The 23,533-nt window shown below is 39.0% G+C and overlaps 1 non-coding gene across 1 annotated transcript; it reads right to left on the minus strand.

Annotated features, from left to right (window-relative positions):
- Window positions 1-16,011: 16,011 nt before the first annotated feature.
- Window positions 16,012-16,119, minus strand: LOC130978146 (small nucleolar RNA R71). The gene has a single exon (XR_009085805.1). It is a non-coding gene; the product is annotated as a small nucleolar RNA R71 (small nucleolar RNA).
- Window positions 16,120-23,533: the final 7,414 nt, after the last annotated feature.

The raw sequence follows: 23,533 nt of genomic DNA on the forward strand, positions 1-23,533 counted from the left end.
GGATTCTGACCTCCCTGCACTCGGAATGGATTTTCTAGAGCCATAAAACTCCAAATGGCGAGATCTCAATGGCGTTAGAAAGTAGACATCCAGAGCTTTCCAGCAATATATAATAGTCCATACTTTGTTCGAGTTTAGATGACGCAAACTGGCGTTCAACACCAGTTCCATGCTGCATTCTAGAGTCAAACGCCAGAAACACGTCACAAACCAGAGTTAAACGCCAAAAACACGTTACAACTTGGCGTTTAACTCCAAAAGAAGCCTCTGCACGTGTAAAGCTCAAGCTCAGCCTAAGCACACACCAAAGTGGGCCCCGAAAGCGGACTTCTGCATTTAGACTTATTTTTGTAAACCCTAGTAACTAGTCTAGTATAAATAGGACATTTTACTATTGTATTAGACATCTTGGTCTCGTCTTTATCTTGGTATCTATCTTTGACATTTAGTTCTTAGACTTTGGGGGCTAGCCATTTGGCCATGCCTGAACCTTGATCATTTATGTATTTTCAACGGTGGAGTTTCTACACACCATAGATTAAGGTGTGGAGCTCTGCTGTACCTCGAGTTTTAATGCAATTACTATTATCTTTTATTCAATTCCGCTTATTCTTGTTCTAAGATATCACTCGTACTTCAACCTGATGGATGTGATGATCCGTGACAGTCATCATCATCCGTCCCTATGAACGCGTGCCTGACAACCACTTCCGTTCTACAAGCGAAAGCTAGAGTGAATATCTCTTGGATTCCTTAACCAGAATCTTCGTGGTATAAGCTAGAATTATTGGCGGCCATTCTTGAGAATCCGGAAAGTCTAAACCTTGTCTGTGGTATTTCGAGTAGGATTCAAGGATTGAATGACTGTGACGAGCTTCAAACTCGCTATTGTTAGGCGTAGTGACAGACGCAAAAGAATCAATGGATTCTATTCCGACATGATCGAGAACCGATAGATGATTAGTCGTGCTGTAACAAGAGCATTTGGACCATTTTACTGAGAGGATGGAAAGTAACCATTGACAACGGTGATGCCCTACATACAGCTTGCCATGGAAAGGAGTATGAAGGATTGAAGGAAGGCAGTAGGAAAGTAGAGATTCAACAAGGACAAAGCAACTCCATACACTTATCTGAAATTCCCACCAATGATTTACATAAGTATCTCTATCTTTATTTTATGCTTTATTTATTATTATTTTTGAAAACCTTTATAACCATTATAATCTTCCTGACTGAGATTTACAAGATGACTATAGCTTGCTTCATACCAACAATCTTCGTGGGATCGACCCTTACTCACGTAAGGTTTATTACTTGGACGATCCAGTGCACTTGCTGGTTAGTTGTGCGAAGTTGTGAAGAATGTGAGTGAACCATAGTAGTGTGCACCAAGTTTTTGGAGCCATTACTAAGAATTGTTCGAGTTATAAAAAGTGTAAATCACAATTTTGCGCTATCAAGTTTTTGGCGCCGTTGCCGGGGATTGTTCGAGTTTGGACAACTGACGGTTCATCTTGTTGCTTAGATTAGGTAATTTTCTTTTGAAAATGTTTTCAAAAATCTTTTAAATTTTTTTCTTCTTTTCGTTTTTCTAAAAATAAATTTTTGAAAAAAAAATACAAAAAAATTAATAAAATAATAAAAACCAAAAATATTTTGTGTTTCTTATTTGAGTCTTGAGTCAATTTTTAAATTTGGTCTCAATTGCACGTTTTTAAAAATTTATGCATTTTTTGAAAATTTTATGCATGGTGTTCTTCATGATCTTCAAGTTGTTCTTGATAAGTCTTCTTATTTGATCTTCATATTTTCTTGTTTTGTGTCTTTTGTTGTTTTTCATATGCATTTTTGCATTCATAGTGTCTAAGCATTGAAAATTTCTAAGTTTGGTGTCTTGCATGTTTTTCTTTTGTTGAAAATTTTTCAAAAATAAGTTCTTGATGTTCATCATGATCTTCAAAGTGTTATTGGTGTTCATCTTGACATTCATAGTGTTCTTGCATGCATTATGTGTTTTGATTCATAATTTCATGTTGAGTCATTTTTGTTATTTTTCTCTCTCATCATTAAAAATTGAAAAAATAAAAAATATCTTTTCCTTATTTCTCTCAAAAATTCGAAATCTTTGGGTTGACTTAGTCAAAAATTTTTAAAATAAGTTGTTTCTTGTTAGTCAAGTCAAGATTTCAATTTTAAAAATCTTATCTTTTCAAAACTTTTTCAAAAATCAAATCTTTTTCATTTTTCTTTTGTATTTTCGAAAACTTTTTAAAATTGATTTTCAAAATCTTTTTCTTATCTTTATTTCAAAATTTCAAAAACTTTACTAACAATTAATGTGATTGATTCAAAAATTTGAAGTTTGTTACTTTCTTGTTAAGAAAGGTTCAATCTTAAAATTCTAGAGTTATATCTTTTAGTTTCTTGTTACTCAAGTAATCAATTTTAATTTTTAAAAATCAAATCTTTTCCAAAATATCTTTTTCAATCATATATTTTCAAAATATCTTTTTTAAATCATATCTTTTTCAAAATCAATTTCAAAAATCTTTTCTAACTTCCTATCTTTTCAAAATTGAATTTCAAATATTTTTCAACTAACTAATTAACTTTTTATTTGTCTCTTATCTTTTTCAAAACCACTTAACTACTTTTCTCTCTCTAATTTTCGAAAATAACTTCCCTCTTTTTCAAAATTCTTTTTTTAACTAATTGTTTCAAATTTTAATTTTTATTTTATTCATTTTCTTAATTTTCAAAGTTTAACTTTAATATTTTTCTTTTATTTTAGTTAATGTTCGAAAACTCTTCTCTCTCATCTCTTTCTATTTATTTATTCATTTACTAACACTTCTCTTCATCTTATGATTCGAACCCCCTCTTCCTCTCTGAGTTTGAATTTTCCTTTTTTCCTTCTTCTATTCTTTTCTTCTTCTACTAACATAAAGGAATCTCCCTACTGTGGTAAAGAGGATCCCTATTATTATTTTCTGTTCCCTTCTTTTTCATATGATCAGGAGCAAGGACAAGAATATTCTTGTTGAAGTAGATCCTGAACCTGAAAAGACTCTGAAGAGAAAATTAAGAGAAGCTAAATTACAAAAATCTAGAGACAACCTTACAGAAATTTTCGAAAAGGAAGAGGAGATGGCAGCCGAAAATAATAATGCAAGAAGGATGCTTGGTGATTATTGGTGCACGAAATACAATCTAACTCTTTGGCAATTCGCACAACTAACCAGCAAGTGCACTGGGTCGTCCAAGTAATACCTTACGTGAGTAAGGGTCGATCCCACGGAGATTATTGGTTTGAAGCAAACTATATTTATTTTATTAATCTTAGTCAGGAGGCCAATAAGATTATTTGGATTTAATTGTAAGAAGTCAAAGTGTTTAAAATTATTAGAAAAATAAAAGAGAATCAAATCGTTACTTGGTGTGCAGTAATGAGAAATATGTTGGATTTATGGAGATGCTTTGTTCTTTGAATTTCTACTTTTCCTTGAAATCCTTTTCCACACGCAAAATCCCTTCTATGGCAAGCTCTATGTAGGGTGTCACCGTTGTCAATGGCTACTTCCCATCCTCTCAGTGAAAACGTTCCTATGCTCTGTCACAGCACGGCTAATCATCTGTCGGTTCTCAATCAGGTTGGAGTAGAATCCATTGATTCTTTTGCGTCTATCACTAACGCCCAGCCTTCAGGAGTTTGAAGCTCGTCACAGTCATTCAATCCCAGAATCCTACTCGGAATACCACGGACAAGGTTTAGACTTTCCGGATTCTCATGAATGCCGCCATCAATCCGGCTTATACCACGAAGATTCTGATTAAGGAATCTAAGAGATACTCATTCAATCTGATGTAGGACGGAGGTGGTTGTCAGACACACGTTCATGGATTGGGGAAGGTGATGAGTGTCACAGATCATCACCTTCTCCATAATTAAGCGCGAATGAACATCTTAGATAAGAACAAGCGTGTTTGAATGGAAAACAAAGTAATTGTATTAATTCATCGAGACGCTGCAGAGCTCCTCACCCCCAACAATGGAGTTTAGAGACTCATGCCATCAAAAAGTATGTAATTCAGATCTGAAAGTGTCATGAGATACAAGATAAGTCTCTAAAAGTTGTTTAAATAGTAAACTAGTAACCTAGGTTTACAGAATATGAATAAACTAAGATAATTGGTGCAGAAATCCACTTCTGGGGCCCATTTGGTGTGTGTTGGGGCTGAGACTAAAGCTATCTACGAGTAGAGGCTTTTCTTGGAGTTAAACTCCAAGTTATGACGTGTTTTGAGCGTTCAACTCCGGATCATGACGTTTTTCTGGCGTTTAACTCCAGACAGCAGCGTGTACTTGGCGTTCAACGCCAAGTTACGTCGTCTATCTTCGCGCAAAGTATGGACTATTATATATTGCTGGAAAGCCCTGGATGTCTACTTTCCAACGCCGTTGAGAGCGCGCCAATTGGACTCCTGTAGCTCCAGAAAATCCATTTCGAGTGCAGGGAGGTCAGGATCCAACAGCATCAGCAGTCCTTTTTCAGCCTAAGTCAGATTTTTGCTCAGCTTTCTCAATTTCAGCCAGAAAATACCTGAAATCACAGAAAAATACACACACTCATAGTAAAGTCTAGAAATATGATTTTTGCTTAAAAACTAATAAAATTCTATTAAAAACTAATTAAAACGTACTAAAATCTACATGAAATTACCCCCAAAAAGCGTATAAAATATCCGGTCATCACAACACCAAACTTAAACTGTTGCTTGTCCTCAAGCAACTAGATAAATAAAATAGGATGAAAGAAATTAAGAAGTAATAATCTCTAAGAGTTTTAAATGGAGCTCAGATTCTTCTTAGATGAGCGGGGCTTGTAGCTTTTTGTTTCTGAACAGTTTTGGCATCTCCCTTTATCCTTTGAATTTCAGAATGATTGGCGTCCATAGGAACTCAGAATTCAGATAGTATTATTAATTTTCTTAGTGTAGTATGTTGTTTCTTGAACACAGTTATTTATGAGTCTTGGCCGTGGCCCTAAGCACTTTGTTTTCCAGTATTACCACCAGATACATAAATGCCACAGACACATGACTAGGTGAACCTTTTTCATATTGTGACTTAGCTTTGCTAGAGTCCCCAGTCAGAGGTGTCCAGAGCTCTTGAGCACACTCTGTTTGCCTTGGATCACGACTTTAACCACTCAGTCTCAAGTTTGTAACTTGGACCTGCATGCCACAAGCACATGGTTAGGGACAGCTTGGTTTAGCCGCTTAGGCTTGGAACTATTTCCTTAGACCCTCCTATCCACTGATGCTCAAAGCCTTGGATCCTTTTCACCCTTGCCTTTTGGTTTTAAGGGCTATTGGCTTTTTCTACTGCTTCTTCTCTTTTTTTTTTTTGACTGCTTTTTCTTGCTTCAAGAATCAATTTCATGATTTTTCAGATCATCAATAATATTCTTCGTGTTCCTCATTCTTTCAGGAGCCAATATTCATCAAATTCAAAGTACAAGTTATGCACTGTTCAAGCATTCATTCAGAGAACAAAAAGTATTGCCACCACACATAATTAATTATAATTTTAATTATTAAGAACTCGAAAAATATAGATTACTTCTTTATTCTAAAAAAAATCTACTACTTTATTCATGCCTGATGATGATGAGAAAAATAAATTATAGCTTAATTGGAAATAAAATCAAAATAGACATACTAATTACTACTACTAAATATCTCCTAAGGTAAATTTCTATAATACTACTATCACTAAGTTAAAGCAGAAAAATTGGAACTCAGCAACCTGTTCTTTTGAGGAGTAGATGTTCCTCTAATCTGTGGGGTGCTTTTCAAGGATTAATTTTTGGCGCTTTAGCTCCCTTAGATCACGCCCTTGCTCTTCCTATTCCTTAAGCAGTTTGCAAAGCATGCTACTTTGATTGTTCTGTTCTTCCTTTATTTGGTCCATAGCTTCTTGCAATTTGGAAATAGAAGCCTCAAGATGTTCCCAATATTCGAATTGAGGCAGTTCTGGGAGGGCTTCCTGTGCTCTCCTCTTGGCTGAATCATCTTGTTGCTGTTGTCTGACCATTGATATTCCAGTGATTGGCCTCTCAACTGGAATATATTCTGTTATTCCCATCTTCACTCCAGCATCTTTGCAGAGCATAGAAATTAAGCTTGGATAGGCCAATTTGGTGTCCTTGGAATTCCTATTTGCTATTTTGTATAGCTCACATGAGATCAGTTGATGGACTTCTACTTCTTTTCCCAACATGATGCAGTGAATCATTACTGCTCTTTTAATGGTAACTTCAGAACGGTTGCTGGTGGGCAATATGGAACGCCCAATGAAATCCAGCCAGCCTCTGGCTACTGGTTTTAGATCTTCTCTTTTGAGTTGAATTGGGGTGCCAGTGGTGCTGGTGGTCCACCTGGCTTCAGGGATGCATATATCCTCTAGAATCTTGTCTAGACCTTTATTTACCTTCATCATTCTCCTGTTAAAGGAGTCTGGGTCATCTTTCAGTTGAGGAATCTTAAATATCTCCCTGATCTTGTCAGGATGAGTATGAACGATCTTTTCTCTGACTAAGGTCCGATGGTCATAGAGAGCAGCTCCAATTATTCTTTGCCTGTCTGTCTGCCATAGATTAGCATAGAACTCCTGAACCATGTTTCTTCCCACTTTCGTTTCAGGATTGGCCAGAATTTCCCAATTCCTGATTCGAATTTGCTCTTGAATCTCTTGATATTCATCTTCTTTCAGATCAAATTTGACTTCCGGGATCACTGATCTGTGACTCATTATTTTGTAGTAATGGTCTGAATGTTCTTTAGTTAAGAACTTTCCTTGATTCCAAAGTGGCTTTGGAGCACTCTCTTTCTTGCCTCTTGGGGTGGGTTGTTTTCCTTTAGGGGCCATGATCTTAATGAGTATGTTTTTGTGATCACGGATAACCACACCAACTTAGAGCTTTGCTTGTCCTCAAGCAAAAGAGAAGAAAGGAGAGGGATAGGAGGAGCAAGTGTTGCAAAGTGATGATGAGGGGGGCGCCGAACTCAATATAAAGGGAGGGGGGTGGGAAATTTTCGAAAATAAGAAAAAGATAAGATAGAAGATATGATTTATAAAAGATAGATATGATAAGAAAAAGATATAGTTTAAAAAGAGAAAGATATGAATAATAATTAAAAAGATAGATTTGAATTTTTAATTTTGAAAAAGATTTTAAAGAGATAATTGAGTTTTGAAAACAAACTTTAAAAGAGTTGGATTGGATTGAAAGATAATTTGTCTTTATGGATTAAGGTATATTTGAAATTTTTGAAAGAGGGATTTTAGAAATTAGGGTTCTTAGAAAACCAATTTGATTTGAAGGATGACATTTTGAAACATGTTGATGCAAGAAATTATGAATTGAAACATAAAAATTTAGAAAATTTGTAAAGAAAAATGAATTTTACCTCCTCCCCACCATCCTGGCGTTAAACGCCCAACTGCTGCATGGTTTGGGCGTTTAACGCCCAAATGTTGCTTCTCCTGGGCGTTCAACGCCCAGCTGATGCATCTTTCTGGCGTTGAACGCCAGGAAGTCCTTTGTTACTGGGCATTTTTCTGAACGCCCAGAATGCTGTCAATCTGGCGTTAAACGCCCAGAAGGTGCTTCTTTCTGGCGTTTAACGCCAAGATGGCTACCCTTACTGGCGTTGAACGCCCAGTGGGTGCTTCTTTTGGGCGTTCAACGCCCAAAATGTTTCTTACTGGCCTTTTTTCGCCAGTGAACTTCTAAATTCCCCTTTAACTTTGTGAATCCAATCAATTGCTATTTTACCTTGAGGATATTTTGACTTATACCTGTAAAAATCAACAAAAACAAATAAAATTAAATTTTGTGATTGGCTGGGTTGCCTCCCAACGAGCGCTTCTTTAATGTCATTAGCTGGACTATTACTGAGTTTTAATTAAGTCTCAGTTTTGAGCATTCTTGCTCAAAATTGCCTTCAAGATAATGTTTAACTCTTTGTCCATTAACAATGAACTTTTTGTTAGAGTCATTATCCTGAAGCTCTATGTATCCATATGGTGATACGTTTGTAATGATATATGGACCTCTCCACCGGGATTTTAATTTCCCGGGGAATAATTTGAGCCTAGAATTAAATAGCAGAACTTTCTGCCCCGGCTCAAAGACTCTGGATGACAATTTCTTATCATGCCATCTTTTCGCTTTCTCTTTGTAAATCTTTGCATTCTCGAAAGCATTGAGTCTAAATTCCTCTAGCTCATTTAACTGGAGCAATCGTTTTTCTCCAGCTATCTTGGCATCAAGGTTTAGGAATCTGGTTGCCCAATAGGCCTTGTGTTCCAGTTCCACTGGCAAGTGACATGCCTTTCCATACACAAGCTGGTATAGAGAGGTCCCTATAGGGGTTTTGAATGTTGTTCTGTATGCCCACAGAGCATCATCCAAGCTTCTTGCCCAATCCCTTCTACGGTTAATTACAGTCCGTTCCAGGATTCTTTTGAGTTCTCTATTTGAGACTTCAGCTTGCCCATTAGTTTGTGGATGATATGGAGTAGCTACCCTGTGACTAACTCCATAACGAACTAGAGCAGAGTAAAGCTGTTTATTGCAGAAATGAGTGCCCCCATCACTGATTAACACTCTAGGGATACCAAATCTGCTGAAGATGTGTTTCTGGAGGAATTTTAAACACTGTTTTAGTGTCATTGGTGGGTGTTGCAATAGCCTCCACCCATTGGATACATAATCCACTGCCACCAGAATATAAGTGTTTGAGTATGATGGTGGGAAAGGTCCCATGAAGTCAATGCCCCATACATCAAACAACTCAATCTCTAAGATCCCTTGTTGAGGCATGGCATAACTGTGAGGTAGATTGCCAGATCTTTGGCAACTGTCACAATTAAGTACATACACTCGGGAGTCTTTATAGAGAGTAGGCCAGTAGAAGCCACATTGGAGGACTCTTGTGGCTGTTCGCTCACTTCCAAAGTGTCCTCCATACAAAGATAATACTTTGCATCCGTGATCAGCTTCTTTATTTGTTGCCTACTGTACTCTTTGGGTATAAATCTCACTGCCTTGTAGTTTGCAATGTCTGCAAACCATGGCACTTCCTGGATGGCAAAGAGTTGCTCATCCGGAAAGGTTTCAGAGATCTCAGTGAGAGGGAGGGACGCCCCTTCCACTGGTTCTATTCGGGACAGGTGATCTGCTACTTGATTCTCTGTCCCTTTTCTGTCTCTTATTTCTATATCAAACTCTTGCAGAAGCAGCACCCATCTTATAAGTCTGGGTTTTGAATCCTGCTTTGTGAGTAGATACTTAAGAGCAGCATGATCTGTATACACAATCACTTTTGATCCTACTAAATAGGATTTGAATTTGTCAATGGCGTAAACTACTGCAAGTATCTCTTTTCCTGTGGTTGTGTAATTCTTCTGTGCATCATTTAAAACACGGCTGGCATAGTAAATAACGTGCAGAAGCTTGTCATGCCTTTGTCCCAACACTGCACCAATGGCATGGTCACTGGCATCACACATTAATTCAAATGGTAATGTCCAGTCTGGTGCAGAGATGATTGGTGCTGTAACCAATCTAGCTTTCAGAGTCTCAAATGCTTGCAGACACTCTTTATCAAAGATAAATGGCGTGTCAGCAGCTAGCAGGTTGCTCAGAGGTTTGGCGATTTTTGAAAAATCCTTTATAAACCTCCTGTAGAATCCTGCATGCCCCAGAAAGCTTCCCTTATAAAGTTGACACTTTTCCCAGTTTTCAGTCAAACCAGGGTTAGTCTCTTGGCATCTCTTTAGAACAAGTGCTAAATGGTTAAGGCAGGAGCTGAATGAATCTCCAAACACTGAAAAGTCATCCATGAAGACTTCCAGAAATTTTTCCACCATATCAGAGAAAATTGAGAGCATGCACCTCTGAAAGGTTGCAGGTGCATTGCACAGGCCAAATGGCATTCTTCTGTATGCAAATACTCCAGATGGGCATGTGAATGCCGTTTTCTCCTGATCCTGGGGATCTACTGCAATTTGATTATAACCTGAATATCCATCCAGGAAGCATTAGTATTCATGACCTGCTAGTCTTTCTAGCATCTGGTCTATGAATGGTAAAGGAAAATGATCCTTTCTGGTAGCTGTATTGAGCCTTCTGTAATCAATACACATACGCCACCCAGTAACTGTTCTTGTAGGAACCAGTTCATTTTTTCATTATGAACCACTGTCATGCCACCTTTCTTAGGGACGACTTGGACAGGGCTCACCCAGGGGCTGTCAGAAATAGGATAAATAATCCCAGCCTCTAGTAATTTAGTGACCTCTTTCTGCACTACTTCCTTCATGGCTGGGTTCAGCCGCCTTTGTGGTTGTACCACTGGCTTGGCGTCACCCTCCAGTAAGATCTTGTGCATGCATCTAGCTGGGCTAATGCCCTTAAGATCACTGATGGACCACCCAAGAGCTGTCTTGTGTGTCCTTAGCACTTGAATTAGTGCTTCCTCTTCCTGTGCTCTAAGGTAGAGCTTATGATTACAGGAAAGGTATCACCTTCTCCCAAGAATGCATATTTTAGGGAAAGTGGTAATGGTTTGAGCTCGGGTTTAGGAGGTTTCTCCTCTTCCTGAGGGATTTTCAGAGGTTCTACTATTTTCTCTGACTCCTCCAGATCAGGCTGGACGTCTTTAAAGATGTCCTCTAGCTCTGATTCGAGACTCTCAGCCATATTGACCTCTCTTACCAGAGAGTCAATAATATCAACACTCATGCAGTCATTTGGGGTGTCTGGATGTTGCATGGCTTTGACAACATTCAACTTGAACTCCTCCTCATTGACTCTCAAGGTTACTTCCCCTTTTTGGACATCAATGAGGGTTCGGCCAGTTGCTAGAAAAGGTCTTCCTAGAATGAGAGTTGCACTCTTGTGCTCCTCCATTTCCAGCACCACAAAGTCAGTAGGAAAGGCAAATGGCCCAACCTTGACAATCATGTCCTCAATCACGCCTGATGGGTATTTAATGGAGCCATCAGCAAGTTGAAGACATATCCTGGTTGGTTTGATTTCTTCAGTTAAACCAAGCTTTCTGATAGTAGATGCAGGTATTAGGTTGATACTTGCTCCAAGATCACATAGAGCTTGCTTGGTACAAGTACCCTCTAATGTACATGGTATCATAAAGCTCCCAGGATCTTTAAGCTTCTCAGGTAAGCTTTTCAGAATGACTGCACTGCATTCTTCAGTGAGGTAAACTTTTTCAGTTTCCCTCCAATCCTTCTTATGACTTAAGATCTCTTTCATGAACTTAGCATAAGAGGGTATTTGCTCAAGTGCTTCTGCAAACGGAATCTTTATTTCAAGAGTCCTGAGATAGTCTGCAAAGCAGGCAAATTGCTTATCCTGTTCCGCTTGGCGGAGTTTTTGAGGATAAGGCATTTTGGCTTTGTATTCCTCAACCTTAGTTGCTGCAGGTTTATTACCTACAGAAGTGGGTTGGGAAGCCTTTTTAGAAGGGTTGTTATCAGCACTTGTATGTGACTGATTCCCCACTGGCATTTGAATGCCAGTGGTGGGAGCTGGAGTGGCGTTAGACGCCACTTCCTTGTTTGTTACTGGCGTTTGAACGCCAGAACCATGCTCCCTTTGGGCGTTCAACGCCGGATTCATGCTTGTTTCTGGCGTTGAACGCCAGGAATGAGCATGGTCTGGGCGTTCAGCGCCAGCTTTATTCCTCTCTGGGCTCTGACTGTCCTCAGAGGGATTTTGAGTATCCACTTGTTCATTTCTTGGTTTTCTGCTGCTTTGAAGTGAGGTATTTAATGTTTTCCCACTTCTTAATTGAACTGCTTGGCATTCTTCTGCTATTTGTTTTGACAGTTACTTTTCTGTCTGCTTTAATTGTACTTCCATATTCCTGTTAGCCATTCTTGTTTCCTATAATATTTCCTTGAATTCGGCTAGCTGCTGAGTTAGAAAGTCTAATTGCTGATTGAATTCATTAGCCTAATCCACCGGACTGAGTTCAACAGTTACTGTTTTAGCTTCTTCTTTCATGGAAGATTCACTGCTTAGGTACAGATGTTGATTCCTGGCAACTGTATCAATAAGCTCTTGAGCTTCTTCAATTGTTTTTCTCATATGTATAGATCCACCAGCTGAGTGGTCTAGAGAAATCTGAGCTTTTTCTGTAAGCCCATAGTAGAAGATGTCTAATTGCACCCATTCTGAAAACATTTCAGAGGGGCATTTTCTTAGCATCTCTCTGTATCTCTCCCAGGCATCATAAAGAGATTCATTATCTCCTTTTTTGAAGCCTTGGATGCTTAGCCTTAGCTGTTGATGAGCGGATAATTTGTACGCTTTTTGGCATTGTTTTTAGTATGTTTTTGGTAGTTTTAGTTGAGTTTTTATTATATTTTTATTAGTTTTTAGTTAAAATTCACTTTTCTGGACTTTACAATGTGTTTGTGTGTTTTTCTGTGATTTCAGGTATTTTCTGGCTGAAATTGAGGGACCTGAGCAAAAATCTGATTCAGAGACTCAAAAGGACTGCAGATGCTGTTGGATTCTGACCTCCCTGCACTCGAAGTGGATTTTCTGGAGCTACAGAAGCCCAATTGGCGCGCTCTCAACGGCGTTGGAAAGTAGACATCCTGGGCTTTCCAGCAATATATAATAGTCCATACTTTGCCCAAGATTTGATGGCCCAAACCGGCGTTCAAAGTCACCTACAGAAATTCCAGCGTTAAACGCCGGAACTGGCACCTAATTGGGAGTTAAACGCCCAAACTGGCATAAAAGCTGGCGTTTAACTCCAAGAAGAGTCTCTACACGAAATTCCTTCATTGCTCAGCCCAAGCACACACCAAGTGGGCCCGGAAGTGGATTTTTATGTCATTTACTCATCTCTGTACACCCTAGGCTACTAGTTTTCTATATATAGGACCTTTTACTATTGTATTATCATCTTGGTTCTTCTGGTTCCCTCTCTGGGGCCGAAACCAATGATCACTTTTGTTCTTATGTATTTTCAACGGTGGAGTTTCTACACACCATAGATTAAGGTGTGGAGCTCTGCTGTACCTCGAGTATTAATGCAATTACTATTGTTCTTCTATTCAATTCCGGTTGTTCTTTGTCCAAGATGTCACTTGTTCTTCAACTTGATGAAGGTGATGATTGACGCCCATCACCATTCTCACTCATGAACAAAGTGACTGACAACCACTCTTGTTCTACAAGCATCTGAGGCTTAGTGAATATCTCTTGGATTCTTTAATCAGAATCTTCGTGGTATAGGCAGGACCTGATGGCAGCATTCAGGAGAATCCGGAAGGTCTAAACCTTGTCTGTGGTATTCTGAGTAGGATTCAATGACTGAATGACTGTGACGTGCTTCAAACCTGTAACTTACTGGCGTTAGTGACAGACGCAAAAGAGGGATTCTATTCCGGTAGGGGAGGGAACCAAACCGGTGATTGGCAGTACTGTGACAGAGTGCGTGCATTAGCTTTCACTGCGAGGATGGGAGGTAGCCATTGACAACGGTGAAACCCTACACGAGCTTGCCATGGAAAGGAGTAAGAAGGATTGGATGAAGACAGTAGAAAAGCAGAGAGACGGAAGGGAAGGCATCTTCATATGCTTGTCTGAAGCTCTTACACCAATGATATACATAAGTATCTCTATCTTTATCTTTATGTTATTTTCGTTCATCATCTATACCCATTTGAGTCTGCCTGACTGAGATTTACAAGGTGACCATAGCTTGCTTCATACCAACAATCTCCGTGGGATCGACCCTTACTCGCGTAAGGTATTACTTGGACGACCCAGTGCACTTGCTGGTTAGTTGTGCGAAGTTGTAGTGATCACAATTTCGTGCACCAAGTTTTTGGCACCGTTGCCGGGGATTGTTTGTGTATGGACAACTGACGGTTCATCTTGTTGCTTAGATTAGGTATTTTTCTTCAGAGTTCTTAAGAATGAATTCTAGTGTTTCAAGGTGATGTTCTTATCATCACGAAGGCTGATTGATTCTCATCAATTTAGCTCTTGAATGCAATGTCCTGCTGAAGCTTAGCCGGCCATGTCTAATTCCTTTAGACTAAAGCTTTAGACTAACATTGCATGATTCCTGGAATTCTCATTAAGAATTTTGATACCTTTATTTTCCTTTTCACTTAATTTTCGAAAAATCCAAAAAAAAATTACAAAATCATAAAAACCAAAAATATTTCTTGTTTAAGTCTAGTGTCTCATTTTAAGTTTGGTGTCAATTGCATGTTTCTGTTCTTCTTGCATTTTTCAATTTTATGCATGTGTCTTCATTAATCTTCAAGTTGTTCTTGATGATTTCCTTGTTTTGATCTTTGAATTTTATTGACTTGAGTGTTTTGTTGTTTCTCATATGCATTTTCATTTTGTTAGTGTCAATAGTATACAAACTGCTAAGTTTGGTGTCTTGCATGCATTGTTATTTGATTTTAGCTGCATTTTGATTATTCCTCATTATTAAAATCCAAAAATTTTTAATTTGTGTCTTTTCAAGTCAATAATACAGAGAATTGAAGATTCAGAACATACTGCAGAGGAATTATACAGAAAAAGCTGGGCATTCAAAAATGCCCAGTGAAGAAGACAGACTGGCGTTTAAACGCCAGCCAGGGTGCTGGCTGGGCGTTTAACGCCCAAAAGGGTAGTAGTTTGGGCGTTAAACGCCAGAATGTGCACCATTCTGGGCGTTTAACGCCAGGATGGCAATGGGGGAAGATTTTGTTTTCAAATCAATTTTTTTTCAAGTTTTCAAAGTTTTTCAAAATCAAATCTTTTTCAAATCATATCTTTTCAATCAAATGTTTTCAAAATCAATTTCTTTCCTTTTTCAAAGATACTTACTAACAATTAATGATTTGATTGAACATTTTTTGCCTTTTCTGTTAAGGAAGGTTTTATGTTTGAATCATATCTTTTCTTGTTAGGCAAGTCATTAATTTTTAAAATCATATCTTTTCAAATTGTTTTCAAATCATATCTTTTAAAATTATTTTCAAATCATATCTTTTTAATCACATCTTTTTCAAAACAAGTTTTCAATCAAATCTTTTTAATTTCTAATTTCAAAATCTTTTTCAAAAATCACTTGATTTCTTTTCCACTCTTATTTTCGAAAATCAATTAAGTGTTTTTCAAAATGTTTTCAAAATCTTTTACTTAAATTTTCGAAAATTACTTCCCTTCTTCTCACATCCTTCTATTCATGGACTAACACTATTCCTTAATGCAAATTCGAACTCCATCTTCTTGGACAAGTTCGAATTTTCTACTTCTGTTTTCTACCTTTCTTTTCCTCTGACACCTCAAGGAATCTCTATACTGTGACATAGAGGATTCCATATTTTCTTGTTCTCTTCTCTTTCATATGAGCAGGAACAAAGACAAAGGCATTCTTGTTGAAGCTGACCCTGAACCTGAAAGGACCTTGAAGAGAAAGCTAAGAGAAGCCAAAACACAACTCTCTTTAGAGGACCTGACCGAATTCTTCAAAGAAGAAGAACACATGGCAGCCGGAAACAACAACAATGCCAACCATGCAAGGAAGGTGCTGGGTGACTTTACTGCACCTACTCCCAACTTCTATGGGAGAAGCTTCTCTATCCCTGCCATTAGAGCAAACAACTTTGAGCTTAAGCCTCAATTAGTTTCTCTAATGCAACAGAATTGCAAGTTCCATGGACTTCCAATGGAAGATCCTCATCAGTTTTTAGCTGAGTTCTTGCAAATCTGTGACACAGTCAAGACTAATGGGGTTGACCCTGAGGTCTACAGACTGATGCTATTCCCTTTTGCTGTAAGAGACAGAGCTAGAATATGGTTGGACTCACAACCTAAAGATAGCCTGGACTCTTGGGAAAAGCTAGTCAATGCCTTCTTGGCAAAGTTCTTTCCACCTCAAAGATGGAGTAAGCTTAGAGTGGAAGTCCAAACCTTCAGACAGAAGGATGGAGAATCCCTCTATGAAGCTTGGGAAAGATACAAACAATTAATCAGAAGATGTCCCTCAGACATGCTTTCTGAATGGAGCATCATAGGTATTTTCTATGATGGTCTCTCTGGACTATCCAAGATGTCTTTGGATAGCTCTGCTGAAGGATGCTTCATCTGAGGAAGAAGCTTATGATCCTGAGAACCCTTCAATGGAAGAGGTGAATTACCTAGGAGAACCCTATGGAAACACCTATAATTCTTCATGGAGAAATCACCCAAATTTCTCATGGAAGAATCAAGAGAGATCTCAACAAGGTTTCAATAACAATAATGGTGGAAGAAACAGGTTTAGCAATGGCAAGCCTTTTCCATCATCTTCTCAGTAACAGACAGAGAGTTCTAAGCAGAGTACTTCTGATTTAGCAACAATGGTCTCTGATCTAATAAAGACCACTCAAAGTTTCATGACTGAAACAAGGTCCTCCATTAGGAATTTGGAAGGACAAGTGGGACAGCTGAGCAAGAAAATTACTGAACTCCCTCCTAGTACTCTCCCAAGTAATACAGAAGAAAATCCAAAAGGAGAGTGCAAAGCCATAAACATGGCCGAATATGGAGAGGAAAGAGAGGAGGAGGACGCCACTGAGGAAGACCTCAGTGGGCGTGTACCAATCTCCTCTGAGTTCTTCAATGAGGAACAATGGGAATCTGAGGCTCAAAATGAGACCATAGAGATTCCATTGGACTTACTTCTGCCATTCATGAGCTCTGATGAGTATTCTTCCTCTGAAGAGGATGAGTATGTCACTGAAGAGCAAGTTGCTAAATACCTTGGAGCAATCATGAAGCTAAATGACAAGTTATTTGGAAATGAGACTTGGGAGGATGAACCACCTTTGCTCACCAAAGAACTAGATGACTTGTCTAGGCAGAAACTGCCTCAAAAGAGGCAGGATCCTGGGAAGTTTTCTATACCTTGTACCATAGGCACCATGACCTTCAAGAAGGCCTTGTGTGACTTAGGGTCATGTGTAAACCTCATGCCCCTCTCTGTAATGGAGAAATTAGGGATCTTTGAGGTGCAAGCTACAAAAATCTCACTAGAGATGGCAGACAACTCAAGAAAACAATCTCATGGACTTGTAGAGAATGTTCTGGTAAAATTTGAAGACCATTACATCCCTACTGACTTCATAGTCCTAGAGACTGGGAAGTGCATGGATGAATCCATCATCCTTGGCAGACCCTTCCTAGCCACAGCAAAGGCTGTGATTGATGTTGATAGAGGAGAGTTGATCATTCAAGTGAATGAAGAATCCTTGGTGTTTAAGGCCCAAGGACATCCCTCTATCATCATGGAGAGGAAGCATGAAGAGCTTCTCTCAAAACAGAGCCAAGCAGAGCCCCCACAGTCAAACTCTAAGTTTGGTGTTGGGAGGCCACAACCAAAACTCTAAGTTTGGTGTTGGGAGGTTCCAACACGGTTCTGAGCATTTGTGAGGCTCCATGAGAGCCATCTGTCAAGCTACTGACACTAAAGAAGCGCTTGTTGGGAGGCAACCCAATGATTATATTTTATCTATTTCCCTTTGTTATTTTATGTTTTTTTGTAGGTTGATGATCATAAGAAGTCACAAAATCCATTGAAAAAGCAAAAACAAAATGAAAAACAGGAAGAAAAACAGCACACCCTGGAGGAAGAACTCATTGGCGTTTAAACGCCAGTGAGGCTAGCAGTTGGGCGTTTAACGCCCAGTCTGGCACCATTCTGGGCGTTTAACGCCAGAAAGGGGCACCAGACTGGCGTTAAACGCCAGAAAAGGGCAAGAACCTGGCGTTAAACGCCAGAAATGGGCACCAGCCCGGCGTTTAACGCCAGAATTGGCTCAAAACGTGATTTTTGATGCCATTTGGTGCAGGGATGACTTTTCCTTGACACCTAAGGATCTGTGGACCCCACAAGATCCCCACCAACCCCACCACTCTCTCTTCTTCTTCACCCATTCACCATTCACCTCAATACCTCTTCACCACCTCCATCTCCTCCATCTCTTCTTCTTCTACTCTCTTCTTTCTTCTTTTGCTCGAGGACGCGCAAACCTTCTAAGTTTGGTGTGGTAAAAGCATTACTCTTTGTTTTTCCATAACCATTTATGGCATCCAAAGCCGGTTCAACTGAGAAGGCATGACCTCAAGCCCATCACTAAGAAGAAGATGGAGCAAACAAGAGACCCCTCTCATCAAGAAATCCCTGAGATACCTCAAGGGATGCACTTTCCTCCACAAGACTACTGGGAGCAACTGAACACCTTCCTAGAAGAATTAAGTTCCAAACATGGGACAACTAATGGTGGAGCACCAAGAACACTCCATCATCCTCCATGAAATTAGAGAAGATCAAAGAATCATGAGAGAGGAGCAACAAAGACAAGGAAGAGACATTGAGGAGCTCAAGCACTCCATAGGATCTTCAAGAAAAAGAAAGAGCCGCCATCACTAAGGTGGACCCGTTCTTTAATCTCCTTGTTCTTTATTTTTCTGTTTTTCGAATTTTAGTGCTTTATGATTATCCATGTTTGTGTCTTATGATCACTAGTGTCTTAGTATCTATGCCTTAAAGCTATGAATATGAATCCATCACCTTTCTTAAATGAAAACTGTTTTTATCACAAAAGAACAAGAAGTACAGGATTTCAAATTCATCTTTAAAACTAGCTTAATTAGTTTGATGTGGTGACAATACTTGTTGTTTTCTGAATGTATGCTTAAACAGTGCATATGTCTTTTGAATTTGTGGTTCATGAATGTTAAAATTGTTGGCTCTTGAAAGAATGATGAAAAAGGAGACATGTTACTGAGGATCTGAAAAATCATAAAAATGATTCTTGAAGCAAGAAAAAGCAGTGAATACAAAAAAAAAAGAGAAAAAGAAGGAGAAAAACGAAAAAAAAGGGAGAAAGAGAAAAAGAAAGAAAAAGAAAGGAATAAAGTTGTGATCCAAGGCAAAAAGAGTGTGCTTAAGAACCCTGGACACCTCTAATTGGGGACTCTAGCAAAGCTGAGTCACAATCTGAAAAGGTTCACCCAATTATGTGTCTGTGGCATGTATGTATCCGGTGGTAATACTGGAAGACAGAGTGCTTTGGGCCACGGCCAAGACTCAATAAGTAGCTGTGTTCAAGAATCATCATACTTAACTAGGAGAATCAATAACACTATCTGGACTCTGAGTTCCTAAAGAAGCCAATCATTCTGAATTTCAAAGGATAAAGTGAGATGCCAAAACTGTTCGGAGGCAAAAAGCTACTAGTCCCGCTCATCTAATTTGGAGCTTAGTTTCATTGATAATTTGGAGTCTATAGTATATTCTCTTCTTTTTATCTTATTTGATTTTCAGTTGCTTGAGGACAAGCAACAATTTAAGTTTGGTGTTGTGATGAGCGGATAATTTGTACGCTTTTTGGCATTGTTTTTAGTATGTTTTTGGTAGTTTTAGTTGAGTTTTTATTATATTTTTATTAGTTTTTAGTTAAAATTCACTTTTCTGGACTTTACTATGTGTTTGTGTGTTTTTCTGTGATTTCAGGTATTTTCTGGCTGAAATTGAGGGACCTGAGCAAAAATCTGATTCAGAGACTCAAAAGGACTGCAGATGCTGTTGGATTCTGACCTCCCTGCACTCAAAGTGGATTTTCTGGAGCTACAGAAGCCCAATTGGCGCGCTCTCAACGGCGTTGGAAAGTAGACATCCTGGGCTTTCCAGCAATATATAATAGTCCATACTTTGCCCAAGATTTGATGGCCCAAACCGGCGTTCAAAGTCACCTACAGAAATTCCAGCGTTAAACGCCGGAACTGGCACCTAATTGGGAGTTAAACGCCCAAACTGGCATAAAAGCTGGCGTTTAACTCCAAGAAGAGTCTCTACACGAAATTCCTTCATTGCTCAGCCCAAGCACACACCAAGTGGGCCCGGAAGTGGATTTTTATGTCATTTACTCATCTCTGTACACCCTAGGCTACTAGTTTTCTATATATAGGACCTTTTACTATTGTATTATCATCTTGGTTCTTCTGGTTCCCTCTCTGGGGCCGAAACCAATGATCACTTTTGTTCTTATGTATTTTCAACGGTGGAGTTTCTACACACCATAGATTAAGGTGTGGAGCTCTGCTGTACCTCGAGTATTAATGCAATTACTATTGTTCTTCTATTCAATTCCGCTTGTTCTTTGTCCAAGATGTCACTTGTTCTTCAACTTGATGAAGGTGATGATTGACGCCCATCACCATTCTCACTCATGAACAAAGTGACTGACAACCACTCTTGTTCTACAAGCATCTGAGGCTTAGTGAATATCTCTTGGATTCTTTAATCGGAATCTTCGTGGTATAGGCAGGACCTGATGGCAGCATTCAGGAGAATCCGGAAGGTCTAAACCTTGTCTGTGGTATTCTGAGTAGGATTCAATGACTGAATGACTGTGACGTGCTTCAAACCTATAACCTACTGGGCGTTAGTGACAGACGCAAAAGAGGGATTCTATTCCGGTAGGGGAGGGAACCAAACCGGTGATTGGCAGTACTATGACAGAGTGCGTGCATTAGCTTTCACTGCGAGGATGGGAGGTAGCCATTGACAACGGTGAAACCCTACACGAGCTTGCCATGGAAAGGAGTAAGAAGGATTGGATGAAGACAGTAGGAAAGCAGAGAAACGGAAGGGAAGGCATCTTCATATGCTTGTCTGAAGCTCTTACACCAATGATATACATAAGTATCTCTATCTTTATCTTTATGTTATTTTCGTTCATCATCTATACCCATTTGAGTCTGCCTGACTGAGATTTACAAGGTGACCATAGCTTGCTTCATACCAACAATCTCCGTGGGATCGACCCTTACTCGCGTAAGGTATTACTTGGACGACCCAGTGCACTTGCTGGTTAGTTGTGCGAAGTTGTAGTGATCACAATTTCGTGCACCAGCTGTGTCATCCGTTTTGGAGGGAAATAGTGATTCAGGAATTTTTCTGACAGCTGCTTCCATGTTTTTATGCTGTTCTTAGGCTGGTTATTTAACCACCTCTTAGCTTGATCTTTTACAGCAAATGGAAACAGTAATAATCTGTAGACATCCTGATCCACTTTCTTATCATGTACTGTGTCAGCAATTTGCAAAAATTGTGCCAGAAACTCTGTAGGTTCTTCATGTGGAAGACCAGAATACTGACAGTTTTGCTGCACCATGATAATGAGCTGAGGATTCAACTCAAAGCTACTAACTCCAATGGAGGGTATACAGATACTACTCCCATATGAAGCAGTAGTGGGGTTAGCATATGACCCCAGAGTACTCTTGGACTATTCATTCCTACTTGCTTCAAGGATTGAGTGACTGTGACGAGCTTCAAACTCCTGAAGGCTGGGCGTTAGTGACAGACGCAAAAGAATCACTGGATTCTATTCCAACCTGATTGAGAACCGACAGATGATTAGCCGTGCTGTGACAGAGCGCGTTGAACATTTTCACTGAGAGGACGGGACTGTAGCCACTGACAACGGTGATGCCCAACATACAGCTTGCCATGGAAAGGAGTAAGAAGGATTGGATGAAGATAGTAGGAAAGCAGAGAGACGGAAGGGACAAAGCATCTCCATACGCTTATCTGAAGTTCTCACCAATGAATTACATAAGTATCTCTATCCTTATTTTATGTTTTATTCATCTTTTAATCATTAAATCCTCCATAACCATTTGAATCCGCCTGAGTGAGATTTACAAGATGACCATAGCTTGCTTCATACCAACAATCTCCGTGGGATCGACCCTTACTCGCGTAAGGTTTATTACTTGGACGACCCAGTGCACTTGCTGGTTAGTTGTGCGAAGTTGTGATAAAGAGTTGAGATTCCAATTGAGCGTACCATGTTGATGGCGCCATTGATGATCACAATTTCGTGCACCACATACCAAACTTAGTGTGACATTTTCACTTGGAATTGATGCAAGTATCTAGTAAACATTGGAACCAAATTTTGTTGCATAGCAACACCAAACTTAAAATTCAACCATATGTCAATTTATTTGAACTAAAACTAAATAAAAGAAAATGTTATATGTTAAATACAATCACCAAATGAAGAATCTGTCATGAATAAGGATGTCTTGGTGATGTATTAACAAAAACAGTTAATGAAAGAAAGCATTAAAAACAAGTGAATGAAACAAAGAGAAAACTAAAGTTATCCAACTAAGAAGAAAAATAAAGGGCATTATGATTATGCAGACAAGTGGTATTGCTGAATAAATTGCATAGAAGATTAAGTGGCACACCAAACTTAGAATCTTAGTATGACACTTTAGAATTGATGCAATCATCCAGAGGGATTGAAAACAATGTGTTACATGGCAACACCAAACTTATAATGTAATCATATGCCAATTTATTGAAATTTAAACAAAGCAAGGAGAAGAAATGTACCTACGGTCTACTTGTTCTTCACTTTCTTCCTCTTCTTCCAATTTGTTAAGAGGAATGACCTCAAGAGGGGATAAGTTTTAGCTATTGTCCCCTTTCTTGGTTTTCTCTCAGCAAGCCTCCTTTTGTACATGGCTTGATTGAGCTTGCTTGCTAGTGGTCCAGGGGTTAGATTGCTTGTGGTTGACCTTCTCTTGAATGCTATCCTTGGTATCTTGGTCACAATCCTCTTCTTGGTACTTTTGTTAATTGCCTTCACTTCTTGGATGTCAAGACATGGTTGCTGTGTGATTTTTGGAGTTTTATCTTCATTCAGAGCCTTCTGAGTTGGTGGTTCAATGAGCTCTTCCTTCATGTAATTCTCTGCTTCACTTGAGTGTGACTTCTCTTGAGTATTTTTCTCACTTTCTTGCTCCTCCACTTCTTCCTTTGTACTCAGCATTTGAGTTAATAGCACTTTCATGGAGGAGATTTGTTGTTGTTCCCAAGATTTCTTCATCTCCTCTTCATATTTTTCGATCACAAATTCAAGGAAAGTTTGTGAGGGTTGTGAATGTTCATGTTCCTTTTTCTCCTCAAGTGCATTTTCATTTTCAAATACCTTCACCACCTCATTTTCTATTGGAGTTTCACTTGATACAGTAGCCTCCTCGTCTTGCTCTTCCACTTTCTCCGTCACATTCAACATTTGATTTAGCAGTACTTCCATGTTTTTGAGGGAGTTCTCTTGTTCTTTCCATGATCTCTGTGCTTCCCTTTCATATCTTTCAAACATGGTTTCAAGCCTTGAGAGGCCTTGGTTCATGGAAGTTTGTGTGGACTGTGAGTTTTAGAAGAGATTTTGTGTCAACGGATAGTTAAGTGATGAAGAATTTTCAAATGAAGAACTAGGAGGTGAGGTTTGACAGTTTTGTAGAAGTGAATTAAAGGCACGTTCAAGTGAAGATGGCTCTTGATAAGTGGAATATGGGCTCTCAAATGCTTTTTGGTTTTGCTCCTCCCAGGCACAACTTGAAGA

Source organism: Arachis stenosperma, chromosome 4, assembly GCF_014773155.1.
Source record: "Arachis stenosperma cultivar V10309 chromosome 4, arast.V10309.gnm1.PFL2, whole genome shotgun sequence".
NCBI lineage: Eukaryota > Viridiplantae > Streptophyta > Magnoliopsida > Fabales > Fabaceae > Arachis > Arachis stenosperma.